Below are 18,166 nucleotides of genomic sequence, written 5' to 3' on the forward strand. Positions count from 1 at the left end.
AGAAAGAGCACAACATTATCTTTAATATTACGTTCAAAGATCACAGCCATGGTATATCATTGGTTTTGTGGGAATGCCAGTACAAACCCAGCGCCAGTGACTGAGGAGGCTGTTAAAAATTGTGAGGGGGCAATTTTTTCCATAAAATAAAATTGATTTAACCATGCAATAGCCTCAGAAAGGCTAAATAACAACAACATAAGGGTACTGTTACAAAATCAAAGGGGAAGCACATAGAAAAAGCTGTTTGCGGCTTGCAGCTCTCTCTCTCACTTCCCTGTCATTTCCCTCCTGTCTGTGGATTGCAACAATGGGGGGGAAATTGAATTAGGGTCGAAATTTCTATTAACAACCACAAAAAGCAAGCAGGCTAAGTATTCTGTATTCTGTCTGTCTATCTAAACCTATGCAAATAGACTAAAATTGTATTGTCTATTTTTCTATAGATACATAAAGCTTAAACAGAGGGTGCAGAAAGTTCAACTGAGGGGGCTCGGCTCCCCTCGTGGCCTCGGGCCCGTGCCAGTGGGACCTCACAACTCTCTAGATACTGCAACAAAGCTTATTGGTATTCCCTGTGTGATCTGCTAAAGATGAGGAAACACAATGTTTGCCGTTGTCAGGAGGTGTTAATCCTCAAATAGCAGATATAGCTAAACCTGAATGACATGGGGATATTAAAGTGCGCACACTGAATCCCAAATACCAGACAGAAGATCTTTCCAGGATATGCCTGTTCTTAGACATTCACGCTCCAAATGTTTCCTTCTGTGACATGCTGATGTTAAGCTGTGTGCTAAGTTTAAGTGAATGACGAACTGACAAACACATCCTCAAACTTACAGGCAGGTCACATGTTTAATTCCTCAGATGTACAGCAGGGAGTGGAGATGCGGTATGCTCTGGCATATGGATGGCTAACAAACCAACAAATTGAAAAGAATGTGAAGTCCATGAAGTGGACCTACAGCCTGCTTCACACTGCACTCTGTGGAGATTTCCAGGCCACAAGAAATTCAGATTGTGATCTAGCTGTAGACATCACTGCTGGAAGTGCTACTACTGCTGTGTGCCCTTGAAAAGACAATTAACCCCCACTAGCTCCAGTAGTACAGGTGAAACTGTACTTACTGACGTTGATGTGTCCTGAATCTCTGTGTGGTTACACTACAATAAAACTCAGATTCTTGTTGAATCCCCCATTAGGCTGTAATATAGTTGTTTTATTATTCCAGCAAATTTTAGTGAATGATATACTGTGTCACTTCTCTTTTAGTTGGTATTAATGTAACATTACATTTCACAGTATTATACACATTTATGTTGTCTTAATGTTATCAAATTGAGGGTCTAAGGACAGAGGATGTTGTATCGCTGTACAGACTGTAAAGCCCCCTGAGGCAAATTTGTGATTTGTGATATCGGGCTGTACAAATAAAATTGACTTGAGTTAAATCTTTGTTTGCAATTTATCATGAAAATCTGTTGTTTCCTGACTCATGTTATTTTATTTTCATAAATGTTGGAACTAGCTCAGCTCACACTTGTTTACAGGAGCAATCTGCATTTCCCTCAGTTGGAAATACAACTGAGGTATGCAGATGTGGTGCCCAATTACATTATTTAGTTTTCATGCTCAAAGTGCACTATAAAGTTAATGTGTGAATACAGGAAATGGAGAGTATTGTAACATGTAATATATTGCAATATTATTTCTGTAGAATTTAGTTGGTATTGTATTTTAGTGAGCCACACTGTGTGCACCATGGATGGTGTGCAGTGAACACATATGCTCATTGGCATCATGGGAAATGTAGTTTTTGTTCTAGAATTCACACAGTGTCTATTTATAATGTTAACCTACATACTGTATTTGTGTTGGTAACATACCCTGCAGGGTAACGGTGGTGGGAGGGACTGGATTTATTTACTCTTATTGTATTTTATGTTATTTCATAAATCCCCAGAGAGAGAGAGAGAAACCTGTCTCTGCACACTCTGTGTTACTGTAGATAACAGTAAAGATGCCAAAAGAGAATGCTGTTGTGTCAATGTGGTTTCCTAACATTATTACAAGATTGTACTTTAAACCAACATTGTTGATAATGCAATATTTTGTTAGATTGTTCTTGAAATATAATAATTATTCAGTTGACCTATTAGGTGCACTGGGATCTGTCAATTGTACTTTGTGTTTAATTAAAAAATGTTAGCATGCTAACATGCCAAACTAAAATGATTAACAATGTCCTTTGGATGTTAGCATACTGACACTAGCATTTAGCTTAAAGCGCTGCCATGTTTAAGTACAGTACATGGTTGCAGACACTAAGTCTTGTTTAATTATGTGAAATTTCATTATGATTAAAAGGGACAAATTGTCCGCTAGGGGTCTTTAAGAGACCTTCATCATCACAGTTCCTCAAAGAAATGGTCCAAATTTTACTTATGCCTACCAAAGCACTCTTAAAGTTAAAGTGAACAAAGTTAGTTACATCTGATAAATAATTGCAAATATAACCCTGAACTGAAAACAAAATGTACTTTAAAGTCAGTAGCCTCAGGGAATGGCTTATTTGACTGTGTGAGCACATAGAATTACAACCGAATTTTAATGACCTATGCACATATCATCTCTGGTCCTGCAAAATGTGATGACATTTCACCTGTAGTGGCTGCATCCCGTGCCTTGATTCCAAAGGCCTAGTGTTAGCTCTATGGCTTTGTTTTAATAAATGCATTTTGGACAAACACATTTATTTGAGTTCTTCATGGTCAGCATTCATTTGAAAATATTCCAGTTTATGCGACTCTTATTACTACTGTTGCTTGTCTAGCAACAGTAGATGTAGATTTAGAAGGCTCATACTCTTCTTATTCCTTTTGCTCCCCTATTTTCTTAGAAAAATACGTTGTGTAATTTTCATATCAAGATTAAAATTGTCATGCAACTCTTTGTTGTATATGGTTAGTAATTAAGTGTATTATGGGCATTTGATGCACTTATGCTGTTAAATAATTATTATATTGACTTTTCCCCCTTAAATACAAAAGAAAATGAAAAAATACAAAACATCTCTGCTGTCTCAGTTGATTTACTCCCATAAATGCTAATCTGTGAAAAAAATCAGAGAAATGACACGGTCAGCATGATTTAAATCAGATTAAAAGTTACCTGCATATTGTTACCTGTTTAAATTGGCATCCCTGACTTATACAAAAATACCCCCAAAGTAAGCACAACCTGTAGAAAAAGTTGAGCCCCGTTGGAAGATGGAGAGAAAAAGAGAGCTGAGAAAAAGCATTGGCGCCGCTGATACTAAATGGGTCAAATACTGCTGGTTTGCTGGCAGCTCATACCTGAAGCCTCGACTGTGTGCGGAGTCCATCCATCTGCTTTGCAGCACAGCAGGTTTCTTTTGAATGCAGCGGAATGCAGGCCAGACGTACATATGACACCACCACCAGTGAGAAAGATCAAATCTATTCATCATACAGCCTGAGCAAGGACGTGACTACCACTAGTGACTCCAGTTTTGTTAAAGGACAAGTATGTAAGATTTAGCGGGATCCATTGGCAGAAATATTACATATTATTAATAATACAGAAATGGAATGTAATATTCATAAGTATGTTTTAATGAGTGTATAATCACCTGAAAATAAAGAATCATTGTGTTTTCATTACCTTAGAATGAGCCCTTTATATTTACATAGGGAGTGGGTCCACAGAGCCTGCAATGTTGTACATCATGTTTCTACAGTAGCCCAGAAGGGACAAACCAAACACTGGCTCTAGAGAGGGCTTTTCATGTTTTTTCACAAGTTTCGCGGCCACCGTAGGTTCTCCTACACGTGAGGGGAGGGGTTATCAGTTGGTTGCAATCTGCAACATCACTGCTAGATGCCACTAAATCCTACACACTAGTCCTTTAAGTGGATTAAATGATAGTTCCTGTTAATTACATGTAATGGTAGCTGGAAAAATAGATTAATAACCAGATGAAACTGAAATGTGTATTTCCTGAACCATTTTCAGAGATAAAACTGACACTGCAAATGCTAAATTTAAAGAAATGCTAAAATGCTAAATAACAGTTTTTTTTAACCGCAGCAGACAGTTTCCTATTTATATATCCAGCTGACACAGAGCAACATTTGCACTGATTTGGAGTTGTGTTTCTGACCAACTGATGCATATAAGTCCAGCACTCACTCTCCTTTTAGCTCTGTTTTGGTCTTCACAAATTCCAGAAAAATTGTAATTGAATTTTTAGCTGCTAAATGCTCTACTATGTTCACTAGCTACTGGCTAACTTTGTCTATTCGCTGTGTATTCGGTGCTGGACAGGTCGTGTAAAGTGGGTTTATCAGAGTTTTTTTGCTGAAAATATCTGTGGCTGGAACTGGTGTTGATGATATTGAATCAAAACAATAATGTTGTGGGCCATAAAATCAAATCCCCGCAGATTTGTCACTACAAGCGACCCCTCTCATTAATATTGATTGCACGCCATTCATTTTAGAATGCAGTTGGCTCACTTTTGTTAGAGAACTTGAATCACTTATCCCAGTCTTACCTACTTGATAATCATCATTTTGATACAGATGACAGAAGGTAGGTGGGTTGAGGAAAAGGAAATGGAGGACTGCATTAATGTAAGTCTCACTGATTACTGTAGGAGTACGTGTGATGGCCACGAGAAGCCTCTGCAAAGTGGGTGGCTGTCGGTTCTCTTTTTTAAATAAACCATATTATTTCATATAGCCTCTGGGCGATTTAGAGCTTCCACAGTGAAGAAATAGTGCTAACCACTGACGCAAGTTATTCAATGTGTTCGAAGTTCATTGCATTTTAAACAGAAAATATAAACAACATTTGCATAAGCTGTCTTCTCATGGTTGACCTATTAACATAAATATAATCTAATTCATTGGAGCTGAACTAACATATTTACAACAGGAAACGTCGTAACCCAACCAATTCTTCTCAACATTAATCCACACTCATTATAAAAACAATCATGTTTTGTTTTGCACATTATACAATAATTTTGAATGAGGAATGTGATTTCAGCATTTCACCTTTAATGTTACTTTTTGTCATCCACAAAAATATTCATAAATTATCTACACACTAATGACACTGAATTCATTATTCAGGCATTTTCTGCTGTGTTTTGGGTTGAACATGTTTACAACAAGGGTGTGATTTTAACTTAGCAGGATTTAGTACAGGACATTGACATCATTAAACATTTATTATTACAGTAGATATCATTCATTAAAATTGGAAATGTAAAATGTTTATTTACAATGAAAAACTCAACACAAAATCTTAATTAAAATGAAATCATGCAAAATTCCAGCAGAAAATAAATTGAATTTAGAAGTGTTTATTGATGTTTTTTATTACTTTGTTGGACTCCGTTTCATTTTCTCCCCAATTCACTCTTTACTTCCAGAAACTTGTCTGTGCCGTGCTATGATGAACATTCTCTTACTGCATTGGGAAATACAACTTTTGGATGCATGGGGACATACAAACCAGGTGGAAATAACTTTAAAACAATCTACTTCTTTAAAAAGAAATCAGAATAATATTGGGTGAAGATCTGAAAAAAAAACCCCACATTCCTTTATAGAAATATATAGAACCTAAGTTTTTTTTGTTTCGTTCAAAGTCTTTTTTACAGTATCTGTATTACAATGACATTTGCCTGTTGCCTACAGTGAAGAAGAAGATTCATCTCTTTGATATTTCTCAAGAACACCCTAAGGGAGTTAAATAAAGAGTTTTCCTCTATGAAGTTGAGGCATTCAGCACTGACACATTTCAGAATTACAGCAAGTTGCTAAATTAAGAAGTTAATTCGCTGAAAATATGATTTGATAAGGACACAACAATATCTGGACATTTGGTTATTTTGAACAGATAGGAACTGTACGGCTTTTATGTTTCTGTTAGCGAGTGTGTATTTTTAGAGATTAAAACAAACTAAAAGCGCAGCATGAACAGAAGCAAGTAGACACTTCATTTCTTCAAAAGGCCAACTGGAGGCGGAAATCAAGCTTCTGTTTTCAGCACAGATACAGAAAACACAGACAGTTAACATTATGCACATATACGTACACAGCAGCCCATAAAGCTGAGCAAAGCTGTTCTTTATTAAATACAGACACGCACACCTTTATTCATACACACAAGGACACACAGACACACCAATTTGTAGTGACAAACTGCAGAGTGAAACTCCGGTCGGACTTGTGTTCACCTTTTTAAATCTGAGGACACCATCCATTAGAGCTGGGCTGTCAAGCTTGCATGCTGGGAAACTCACACACACACACACACACACACACACAGACACACACACACACACAAAGTGATCTTATAGACTTACACACCCACACACATTGATACACGCGAACACAAGCCTTGTTCACACAGATGAAAAGCCGTCTGGCAGCTGGCTTTGAGTTCTACAGTATGAGCATCATTTGGCTGCCTCCTGACAGCGGCTTAAAACTAGTTCAAAGAAAGCTTTTGGAGCTTTGTAAACAACATTAAAAAGCACCTTTCTATACACTGTATACATTGATATTGTCTATTCTATAATATAGCAAAGGTAACTAGTCTCAAACCAATCACAGTGAGTTACTTAGTTAGCCTGTCCCTTGAAATATTTGTTTAAAGACACATTGTTTTATTTTATCTTCTGGCCATAAATCTATTAGAAGATTTTAGAATACTGCATCATTAACTGGGAGTTTAGTCAGAGACATCTACGTCAAGGGACTGACTATTTATAGGAAATGATTATACAGTTAGATTCGGTGGATAAGGCTCTGCTCTTTCAGGGAGCTCTCAAAGAATCTGAGCAACAACAAGAATTCTGCTCAGAGAGCTAATCTCCCTTTAATAAACACATACTGTACATGATAATTAAATCTTAGTTAGCATACTTGGCTAATTAACGGATTCTGATTCTTATTCTGACTTGCCATTGCAGCAACAGCACAGGTGTAACTGAAAACATTAACGGTGGATTCATTTAATTTAGGTGTGCCAGGAAGCCATGCCAGTGACTCAGCATGAACAGTACAACAATGCCTCAGCGCTGGAGCACCTAAGTGGAATGTATCCATTGTTAAAGTCATTAGCTACAGCTGTGCTTGGCAAGTCAACAGGTCAGCCTGATAGAATATTTATTTATATCGAGACAACGTTGAAATTGTTGAAAAATGTGAATCACACACACATTATACAGACGGGGGACAAAAGGAAAAACTGGTACAGGTCTCAATGCTTGACCCCTACAATGAAGGGATCCGGTGGCTCTGTTATGCTTTGGGGGGCATTTTGCTGGCATGGTTTGGGTCCACTTGTCCCCTTAGAGGGAAGGGTCACTGCAAATCAGTACAAAGTTGTTCTGAGTCATCACCTTTATCCTATGATGAAACATTTCTATCCTGATGGAAGTGGTCTCTTCCAGGATGACAATGCCCCAATCCACAGGGCACAAGGGGTCACTGTATGGTTTAATGAGCATGAAAATGATGTGAATCATAAGCTATGGCCTTCACAGTCACCAGATCTCAATCCAGTTAAACACCTATGGGAGATTTTGGACCGACAGCGCTCTTCACCACCATCATCACAACACCAAATGAGGGAATATCTTTTGGAAGAATGGTGTTCATCTCTCCAGTAGAGTTCAGAGACTTGTAGAATCAATGTCAAGGTGTATTGAAGCTGTTCTGGCGGCCAACACCTTACTAAGACACTTTATGTTGGTTTTTCCTTTAATTTGTCACCCGTCTGTACATGCATACACTGATTTATACGAATATACCCACACACACAAGCATACACACATGCACACACTACACTAAAGTAAAAAATGCACATTTTACATGTGCATTTTACAACTAGGCTGTATAAAGACAATTCTTGCAGGGACACAGATCATCTCCCATACAGTAAGTGGTGTGTGTGTTTGTGTGTACCACCACACAACCAAGTAAAACTTCTCACTGATTGTTGTTCCTTCTATTATACAGTGTCAGAATATTTTCTTTCCTTCCAAAGAAAAGCTTTTCCTCATCTCAGCAGAGCTAATCTGTCTCCCCCAACAAACAACTTGCACTTTGACGATCAATCTCCACCGTGAAAGCCTGAGTCATACAGCTCCTGCCTTCCATTCAAGCTCTGTGGTCTTAATATCCACCCAAGAGAATATGACCAGACTGGTAATGTTTTTAAGCTATGAACTATTAGCCGGTAATGTGGTGGGAAATGGCTCATGACCTCCACCTTAGTATTTAACATTTAAATGTGCCGCATGACTCATGACAGCCATTTAGACGAGGGAGCAGGGGCGATTCTAGGATCAGACCTTTTGGGGGGGCTCAGCCCCTAATGAGAATGTGACATGCATACAGTGATTACAAAAATGTTCAGCCCACCTGCTAAATCACTCATTTAACTGGATAACAATTAATACATTAATATTTTTCTATATATGATAAAGAGATTTGGTTTTACACCAAAAATATTTTTTAAGAAAATGAAAAATGCAATATGCTGTTGGTAAAACTATTCAACCCCTTTCACCTCAATTTAATTAGGTGCACAATGTTACCTGTAGGAGCTAGAACCCAATTAGTTGGGTGGTCTATTGTAGTGTGTAATAATAATAATAATGGTTCAGAATGAACAATCACAGATTTCAAGACAATACATCTGTTTGAGAGAGGATCAGCAGTCAGTTAATGAAACCTGAGGCAAATACTTAATCATAATGACAAGAACTTTCCAAAATAAGTAAAGAATCGAGTTATAGCAAGGCAAATATGACAAGAAATGTACAAAACATTGTTTCAGTCTCTGAACCCAAATCTATCAGAATAAGAAACACTGTGGCTGCTTTAACTAAAATAATAAAGTGCATCAGTTAGCTCGTTAGCTGGTAAGTGTGCGAGCAGACTAGCTCAGAGGGCTAATATTAGCTGAGCGAGTTTGCTAGCTAGCAAACTGTGTCAGCTAATGTTCTTTGACACTACTCACACCATGGAACTATAACCAGACTTTCTAAGTCTAAGTCGACTTTGTTATTATAATAATAATAACTATAACAACAATAATAATGATAATTATCATTATTATATCGTTGGGTGCTGACATGAAATTAAGATGTGCTTGAGCACCCCTAAAAAGAGTCTAAAATCGCCAACACAAGGGAGAGAGAAAGAGGAAGAAAGAGGGTGGTGTGCATGGTGGTGTCTTTGTTTGAGTCAAAGACTGAGAAGGGAAGGGAGAGTGAGAAAGTAGCCGCAGAAGGACTTGTTAAATTACAGGTCAGACAGAGGTGAGATTGGAGTTTCTCAGGTGAAATAAGGTTAATGTTATTTGGAGCTGATGCAAATTCATCGATTCATCAAGCTGTTTCATTGTGCATATGTGATCCAAAGTAGAGCTCCTGTGTTTGCTTGTATAATCAGTGATAACTCTGCTTAAAAAAGGAAAGGGCATTTAGAATATATTATATCCTAAAAGTCAATTTAAACATTCTGAATGGCTGCATGCAGCTGGTTTACACTATCTGTGCATGGTAAAACAAATTCACATTCCAACTTCTACATGATGAAATGATGTAATCAACTTAATATCATAAGGATATTGGAGGAGAAGCAATCCAGGTGCAGCTGAAATAAATGAGGTTGTGGTAATCAGCTTTAGTAATGCAGTGCATGAGCATTCATAATCAGCATATTTCATTTTAACAGTAACAATAGGGTATTTGTTTTTTAAGCACTACATGGACCAGCACTAGTTCACATCTCCTGAGCCCGTCCTCCACCTCCAGATCAACTGACTAATCATTGATCATTATTCCAAGCACCAAATTAAAATCCAAATGTGATCACACATTTTCAGCTGTTGCCCCTTGGCTGTGTGCTAAAACTTCCCCTATTTACTGATATTTTTCAAACTCCTCTCTAGCATGGGTGCACTTTTACTCATTTAACTCATGTTTTCAGTGAATCGTGAACATATGATCACATATGTCACATTGCATTCCTCACTATAACAGTACCTCGCAAAAACTCTACAACACTGAATATTATTCAATGTCTTTTTACTGTTTTTGTTTTTTGTTTTGTTTTCCCCAATTTCACTTGTGGCCTCCCAGTATGTACTTCATTTTTACCCATACCTGTAAATTAAAAAATGCATATATTTACTGCTACAAGTATTTCTGCATTTTCCAGATCTGGCAACAAATCCTAATAAAAATCCAAAATCAACAATAAATTGATCAAATACAACTATCGTCTATGTAGCCCTAGTCAGATGTAGCTTATTCCTCTGTGCCATAGAGCTCCATTTTTTTCCAAACACATCAGTAACTCACACTGTTGCTCTGGTTCACATGTTTCTTCACTAGGATGAATGTGGGCACTGTAGTTTATTTTGAATCAGTCCCTCATACACTGTCCTGCTGCTCTACTCACCAGCGCATATTGATCCACGGTTGAAAATAGTCCCCAACAAATGCACTATTTTCTCCTGTTTGAGTAACATTTACTGACAGCTACAGTGCCCAGCTGTTTGAGGAAATTAATCAGTCTACTTAAGAAATGAAACCATGTACTTGAAACCGTGTCCAGTTATTACAGATTTACATCTTCATTAGGAACAAATTGTTCTGTATCAGGTGCCAATAACAGTTTAGAGATTTGTTGTGAGATTTGTTAATTATAAGAAGAAAATCATGTCGGCCTCCTTCTTTTTTCTTTAACTTTTTGAATAATGTTATGACTACATGATTGGTCATATACTGTTCTTATTAATAAATGGTTCTCCTCGCCTATTTATTTAGTATTTTTTTGTATTTACGATTTTTTAAAATTCTCTGCAAAAGTGTTTCTTTGTAAAAGCACTTTGTTGTTTTCAAATGTGCTCTGTAAGTAAATTAACATAACTTGAGTTGACTGTTTATGTGGTTTAAAGTTTATTACAGCCTCTTTGCAAAGCGATAAAGAGCAGTCAGAGCTGAGACAGATCCTGATTGTTCAACATCCACTCTGCCGATGCCGAGCAGCTATAAATTGTGTAGAACACGGTAAACAAAATCCATCTATTCTTATCTACAGCTATGCAGCTTAAATACCTAATGACAGAAATCTACCTCGTATTATAATCTATCAGACTATTTGTACAGGAAGTAGATTTTAATGGATGAAAAAAAATGCATGCTTAGCAGATTTTAATTAAAATGTCCAGCTTCTAATTGTTCCTCTGTGCCTCATACACTTGATGTGATGGCTAGAATGATGTCTTTGGTGAAAAAGACAAAACCATTTTGGTCCATAAAACATGACACACACAAGCTGATATATTCTGGGATTCATGCCAAAATTGATATTGATGAAGTATCTATGACCTCTGTTACCTTGGAAATATAGCCAAACTGACCCAGTTTTCACAGAGGTACGCATTAATATCCTGAGATTCAAGATGATAAAGGTCTGGAGGAGAGGGCTAACATAATATTTCACAGTAATTATACTCTGAAAATTCCTTATAATTAAGTTGATATAATTAAACTGTCCAATGTGCCTTTATCTCTTTCTTTCTTTGTTTCTTTCTTTCTTTCTTTCTCTCTTTATTTTCACAGCTTGACCATCACTTAGTGCTCCAGACAGCACAGATGTGATCTAAATATCCAAACACGTATAGAAAAGCAAACAAGACCAGACAGAGAAGGAATCAGGTGAATAAATAACAAATGATGAGCCTGGGTTTGTCAAACATTCAGTTAATGCTGTTTTAAAGTAATAATCCTGCAGTATGCTTTCTATTGCCTCTTCTTTTATAGTATTCCACCTATACACGTCATCATTAAAACACTCCACACTACAAAAAATCCACCTGTCTTTTAAAACAGCATTAAAACAAATTTAAACTCTCATTCCCAATTACCTTCTTTGACTGCCAAACCCCACAATTAATTTCCACGAGAGCGGTAATTATAGTTTTGAACCATTAATTGGTAAACCCTTAACTTCCATGCTGAGAGATATCTGTAATTACAATCTATATTAGACTCACATGTTGATTAGACTCATTTTGAACTGAAGCCGCTATGAAAGACACAGTTTCTGTTTCATGTTTTCTGCCCAGTTTTCTCAGGAAGATAATTAATCACAGGCCATCAGATAGCGGAGAGGTTTACCCCAACAAAGCAGAAAAGTTTAGTGACAATTCACTCTGTGTCTCTTCCTCAAATACTCTTACAAAGTTGAGCCTCAATCTGTTTGTTTAAGCAGGTGGCAGCAGCTTCTGATAGCAGAGGTACGTTCAAAAGACGTTCCTAGATACCTTCTACTAAACGACAGCCGTAAACAGCGTTCAAAACTCTCACACACATCCCGGCTTCAGACACTCTTGCACAGTATGATCTGCGACATGCTGGTAGTCTTCTCTTCTCGCCAAAAAAACCTCAAACAACACACCACCCTTACTTAATTTTCCAATAAATTCCCCAAACGCCGGCTCCTTCTGAAAAAACATTTGAGCTATCAGGACACGAATCTGTGCAGACACAGTAGCTGAGCAACACCAGTGTCCGGCCCGGAGAAGAGTTGTCCTGCCAGGTTTTAGAGCCGGTGGAAGTGCTGAGCCTGCAGCTGCTGTTCCATCAATAAAGCCAATCCTTCTACACATTACTGACAACACCATCAAAAACACCTGTATACACACACACACACACCGGACAAGACTAGGATGTGCCTAAAAAGGATCAGACATTAATTATATGATAAAATGATGCATTTTAGGTGAAAACTCTCATATCTCCAATATGTTTACTCGTGCTATTCAACATGATGTATGACTTGAGTCAAGGCGACTGTATATCTGCAAAGGTTGTTTTTAATAAATTGTTGTAGCCTGAGATTTCTGAGACAAATCTGAAGTAGAAGAGGCAGTAGCAGTTTCTGGATGTGACACACACATAAATGGTTTTACATTCTTGTTTTGATAAAAATAATAATAATAATAATTTGACAGTGGTGTTTTTAAGACATGAAAATCACAAAATCAGTGAAAAGCCATTTAGACTGAGGGTTCTTCAAGACAGAGCTGCTCTGGAGGCAGGACTAATCGGACTACATCTCAAGAATAGGACAATACAGATACACAGGCTAAAGGACATCCAGTGACACACAAGATGTAAGAGGAAAACATTAAAGGAATAGTTCAACCTTTTGGAAAATACACTTAATCCAAGGCTGTGGTGGTAAAAAAAAGCAGGTAAGACCTACATGCCTTCAGTTATTCTGTCGTGTCAGTGAGGGCCATAGGTTCAGTTGGATTTAGATTATACCTTAAAAAAAAATAGTTTTCTGCCTTCTCAGAATTTGTAACCTACATGTCTCTCTATCATCAAGGCTGCTTCTGAACCAGTTTCTTTCTCTTTTCCACCTTTCTCTCTCTGTCTTTAAATCTTTAATCCATTGCACTCCATGTTTCTCTGTCTCCACTCCTACATCTTGTGTTTCTCTCTCCCTTCTGTTTCCTCTCTCTCCTCATCCCCTTGTTCACTCTCTGGAAATATAAAAAACACTGTTTTAAAAATCTGACATTGCATGAAGCACCACTTTAACTCGCCTGGTGTTAATTACAGCAATTAACAACATAATATAATGTCGTGGTATTATAGGTTGTGAGCCAGGCAGCTACCTTGAACTATGAAGATACATTAAAGCAGCAGCTAGATGAACTTAATGGGTAAAGACTAATGTAAAACAACTTTAGCCTTACTTGTGTGCTCATTAGTCATTGGTCTTTTATATAACAGATTATTCTTTGATGCAGCACTTTTCAGATGACAAATGTCCTTCCTTTAAAACTCTGATTCATTCGTCTGCTCAGCGAAAGTGGCTCCAGACAGTTTTTCTGCCTGCTAGCTTCAGCGTAAGGGTTCGTTTGTTTTAAATCGGACCATGAATAAGTGGTGGGTGGCTGGTCGCTCTGTGTTAACAGGATACAGTGCTGCTGACATGAGGATACAGTGTTCTAAAACAAGTGATCCGAGAAATTACATCCAAAACTATAACAGAGGGAGCCCGGTTTTAGCGTATGAGCAGTGTGAAGTATGCCTAAACACTTGGGGTACTGCGCTAATGCTTTTATAATTTAAGAGGCGAGTAAATGGTGTAGGCTATTTACCTTCCACTACAGCCCTGACTTAATCACTTTCTTGCTGAGATTTAGATGAGAAGATTGATACCACTATTTGTGTGTAGAGTGGTATCAATCTTCTCACCTAACTCTAGGCAAGAAAGCAAACAAGTATTCCGTTAATGTCGGACTATAACTTTAATCTTAAAAATACTGGTGGTGTTTGTGCTACTATTTTTATTGCTGGACGGTGTTTACCTCAGAAAGTGGAATAGTTAACGCATCTGAAATCTTGTTTGACATTCACCATCATCAACTGTGAGCCAAACACTTCACAGAAACTGGAGAAAGTAACCAAAATATGAACAAATTAAACAGTTTATCCTGCAAAACATTACAGTATTCCTCAGAGACAGAATCAGCCTATTGCTTCACTGTTCTTGGTTTTTACTGTAGCTAATATGGTCGGTAATGATAGAGCATCTAAAATGTGTTCCTTCAGGCATGACTGGGAGTAATGGGCCCTCCAGTCACTACTGTTTATCTTCCTGGACAGTTGATGGCCCTCCAATGTGTCATTACGCTAACTAGGCATAGCCTGGCTGCCTCTGTGTGTGTGTGTGTGTGTGTGTGTGTGAGAGAGAGAGAGAGATAGATAGAGAGAGAGAGTGAGAGAGAGCATCTGTATGTGTGCAAATCTTTGCACCTTGATACAGAGACAAAACCTTTGCCAAATTCAAAAACAGCACTGTTATGATATATTTGCATGCTAAATCAACATTTCACATGCATTGCATATGCAATGACAGACAAATATATACGTTACTCATTAAGTTCACAAAATGCACATGCAATCATGCACACGCACAAACACACATACACAGATAATATCGTCAGAAAAGCGATTTAGACTGATGGCTGCAAGCCGAGCTGTTTTACATTCTGCAGAGTGTGTGTGTGTGTGCTGGAGTGTATCCACCTGTTACAGATCGGGTGTCTCCAGCACCCTGAGACTGGTGACAGGCCGATGATAAACAACCACACACACACACACACACACTGAAGGAGAGTGTACATACAAATGTACAGGTATGCACACACAGATGCAACAAATGCACATACAGTACACTGTGACAACCAACTACACATACATTGTGGCACACAGCCACACAAAGTGACAAAAATGTGCACATAGACACAAGCGTATATATTCACAAACACATGTAGACACATCATCAAACACACACCCACACACACACACACACACACACAGTGGGTGATCACCCTTTCAGTTCCCCATCTCCATCATCCCAGGAAGAGGAGGAAACACGGGGGGGGGAGGGTCAGAGAGGCTGGGAGGCCAGACGGAGAAGTGACAAGCCCAACCATGTGAATACTCTTATCCACACTCGGCTTTCTTAGCACTCCTCTCACTTTACCGACTCCATCTCCTTTACATTTTTTGACTCTCTTTAAATGGTAATCCATGGAATATTTTTTTACGTTTTGTTTTGTTTGGGCTCCATCGGAGGTACTGAGTGCTCATTACTGGGGTGTTTCTGCACTGCACTTTGCAGAGATCACCTGTCAATCATACTGTGTGCTCTCCGTTTCTGTTGATGAAGTGTGAGTTTGTGTATGCGCTGCTCTTTTCTTTGTCTCTCCAGTCACGGTGGATGTTATTGCTCATGTAAACTACTTAGTGTTGTGTCTATTTATTCTGAACAAACCCGAAACAAGAAAATATATATGGGGTCTCTCCCAGGAAAGACACGGGCTGAGTTAAGAACAGCAAAAGAAAAAGTTTTCATGAAGTTCTGTGTTATGATCAATCAGAAATAGACAGTTAAAACATTAATAACTATTTTAATAAAGGTGTTGCAGTAACACCTATGATCAATACGTCTTCTTTAGGTGTGTCACAAGGCACCCAGACCTTTCTCAGCCTACAGTCAGAATGAATGTAGAACTAAAACCTTCAGCCCCACAGCGTACCCGTGATGTATCTTCAAAGGATCTTTCACACTGTCCTCAAGTTGAATCTGCTGGATTATCAGTTCTGAGCCACGGGGTTGGTTATAAGGAGTCCTTCACCGCTAAATTGAATTTTTATGTGTCAAGTACTCACCCTCCATCGCCAGGAAAAGTTTCTATGCACATTTTTCTTAGAGAACAGAGCTTATACCAGTGACAGGTGTTAAATAATATGACAAATTCTTCAGGTAAACCACTTTATGTATTTCTGCACAATATATGCATTTATGATACCCATACATTCATGCATGCATTAATCATGAAAAACACTATGTAAATATTTTAATATGTATTTATGTAATTAAGTTTTAACACCTTCCTATTCCATTGAATGAGAAAGTGTTTCCTGGTGCTAAATGTTTAAAAGCAGAATTTGCAGTATTTACTTATTAATACTGAGTTGCATTAAGTTAACATAAGGAAATACAGGGGATTGATGTATTTTTCAAGCAGTGGACTGCTGCAGTTTTACAGCAGCACAGCTGTATCACAGTAATTCAATGTATGCAGCTAGAGTCACTTCACTACTGTAATGATTTATTGTAAACTTACAATCAAATATTTCAGCGTGGACATCCCAAGCATATGTTTTATCAACAGTAAAGGGTGAATGAGCTTTTGTGAGTGACTGACCATCGGGGTAGTAAATAAATGTCCATGAATGGGTGACCACAAATATAAGTGGTAACCCAGACCTGATGGCAGACCAGACAGCAGGTCTGTTAGAAACAAAAAAAATCGATGAGTGCCAGAAATCTCACAAGGAGAATACTCACTCAATTTGTTCACCATCTGGCATCGCAAGACAACCCTATTGCTGGAAAAAAAAAAAAAGCAAATGATATCGGATGATTACATCCAATGCCAAAAAATGATGAATAAAAATTATTTCTTTCTACGTAGAACGCTACATGGTGAGTGAGGTTAGGGAAAGGTTGTGGTTATGGCAAATAAACAATAACCGACTTGCTTAAATTTAGTGATCATTTGTGGTAATGGTTTTAAAAAGCCAGTATTAACTGTTGACTCCAGTCTCTTTCATGACAGTCATTCACCACCCTGAACTCCACACCCTTACATTCCACTCCGCTACATACAGTATAGGGCATGCTACCTCCTGCTTTGGCACTGAATGTTGGCACTGGATGCAAATTGCGTGCTGCAGATTCATCCGACATTAATGTAATTCCTTAGAATTCTTGGTTATGCAAAAATATAAAGCTTTAGCTGTATTTGTGCTAATGGAAAAACAAAAAAGCCTTCCTCTTTTGTGTTCTTGTTTAATCCAACACAGCGGGACATAATCTGAAATACAATGAGGTTGCCAGTCTTGTTAATGATGGTCTTGTTGGTTCACATTAATTTTCTCAGACATGGTAATGACTTATTGATGTTAAAATGCCACATGCAGTACCTCTAAAAAGAACAAAAGAAAAAAAACATGCTGACTGGGATTATTGTTCTATCCTTTTCTGTTGTTTCTACCTTGCATGTGAATTTCTCTGTGCTCCCTTCAACTTTTTCTCCATCCGTCCTCATCCCAACGTCTCCAGGGACACCATAAAACAGCTCTGTGTAATTGTCCATCTTTTTTTTTTTTTTTATATCGAACCAATATCCTCTGCCTCCATCTGTCTATTTTGAGAGGAACAGCGATGGATTCTTGTGGGATCTGTTTCCAGAGAGCAGTCAGTCAGTCATCAGCGGGCAGAGTATGGAAACATATAGCAGGGAGGACAGAGGTTGAGTATCACACGCACGCTACAGCCAGAGAGAAGACCTGTCTGTACTGTCAGAGTGTGAGATGGATACACAGATACATCACAGCCGGGCCCACGTGGACTAAAAGAGACAGAGGCGGCGTCTGCATGCAGTACACATGTGTGTATGTGTTGTGCAAGAATACATGTGTGTCCTTGTGTGGATGTGTATTTTTTGTGC

The 18,166-nt window shown here is 38.1% G+C and overlaps 1 long non-coding RNA gene across 1 annotated transcript in view; it reads left to right on the top strand.

Moving 5' to 3' along the window:
- LOC121913697 overlaps window positions 1-1,371 on the top strand; it is a 34,480-nt gene extending 33,109 nt beyond the window's left edge. Inside the window, exon 3 of the long non-coding RNA XR_006100349.1 lies at window positions 871-1,371. This is a non-coding gene — a long non-coding RNA (uncharacterized LOC121913697). The remainder of the gene's footprint in view (window positions 1-870) is intronic.
- The last annotated feature ends 16,795 nt before the right edge of the window (window positions 1,372-18,166 follow it).

Source organism: Thunnus maccoyii, chromosome 15, assembly GCF_910596095.1.
Source record: "Thunnus maccoyii chromosome 15, fThuMac1.1, whole genome shotgun sequence".
Classification (NCBI taxonomy): Eukaryota; Metazoa; Chordata; class Actinopteri; order Scombriformes; family Scombridae; genus Thunnus; species Thunnus maccoyii.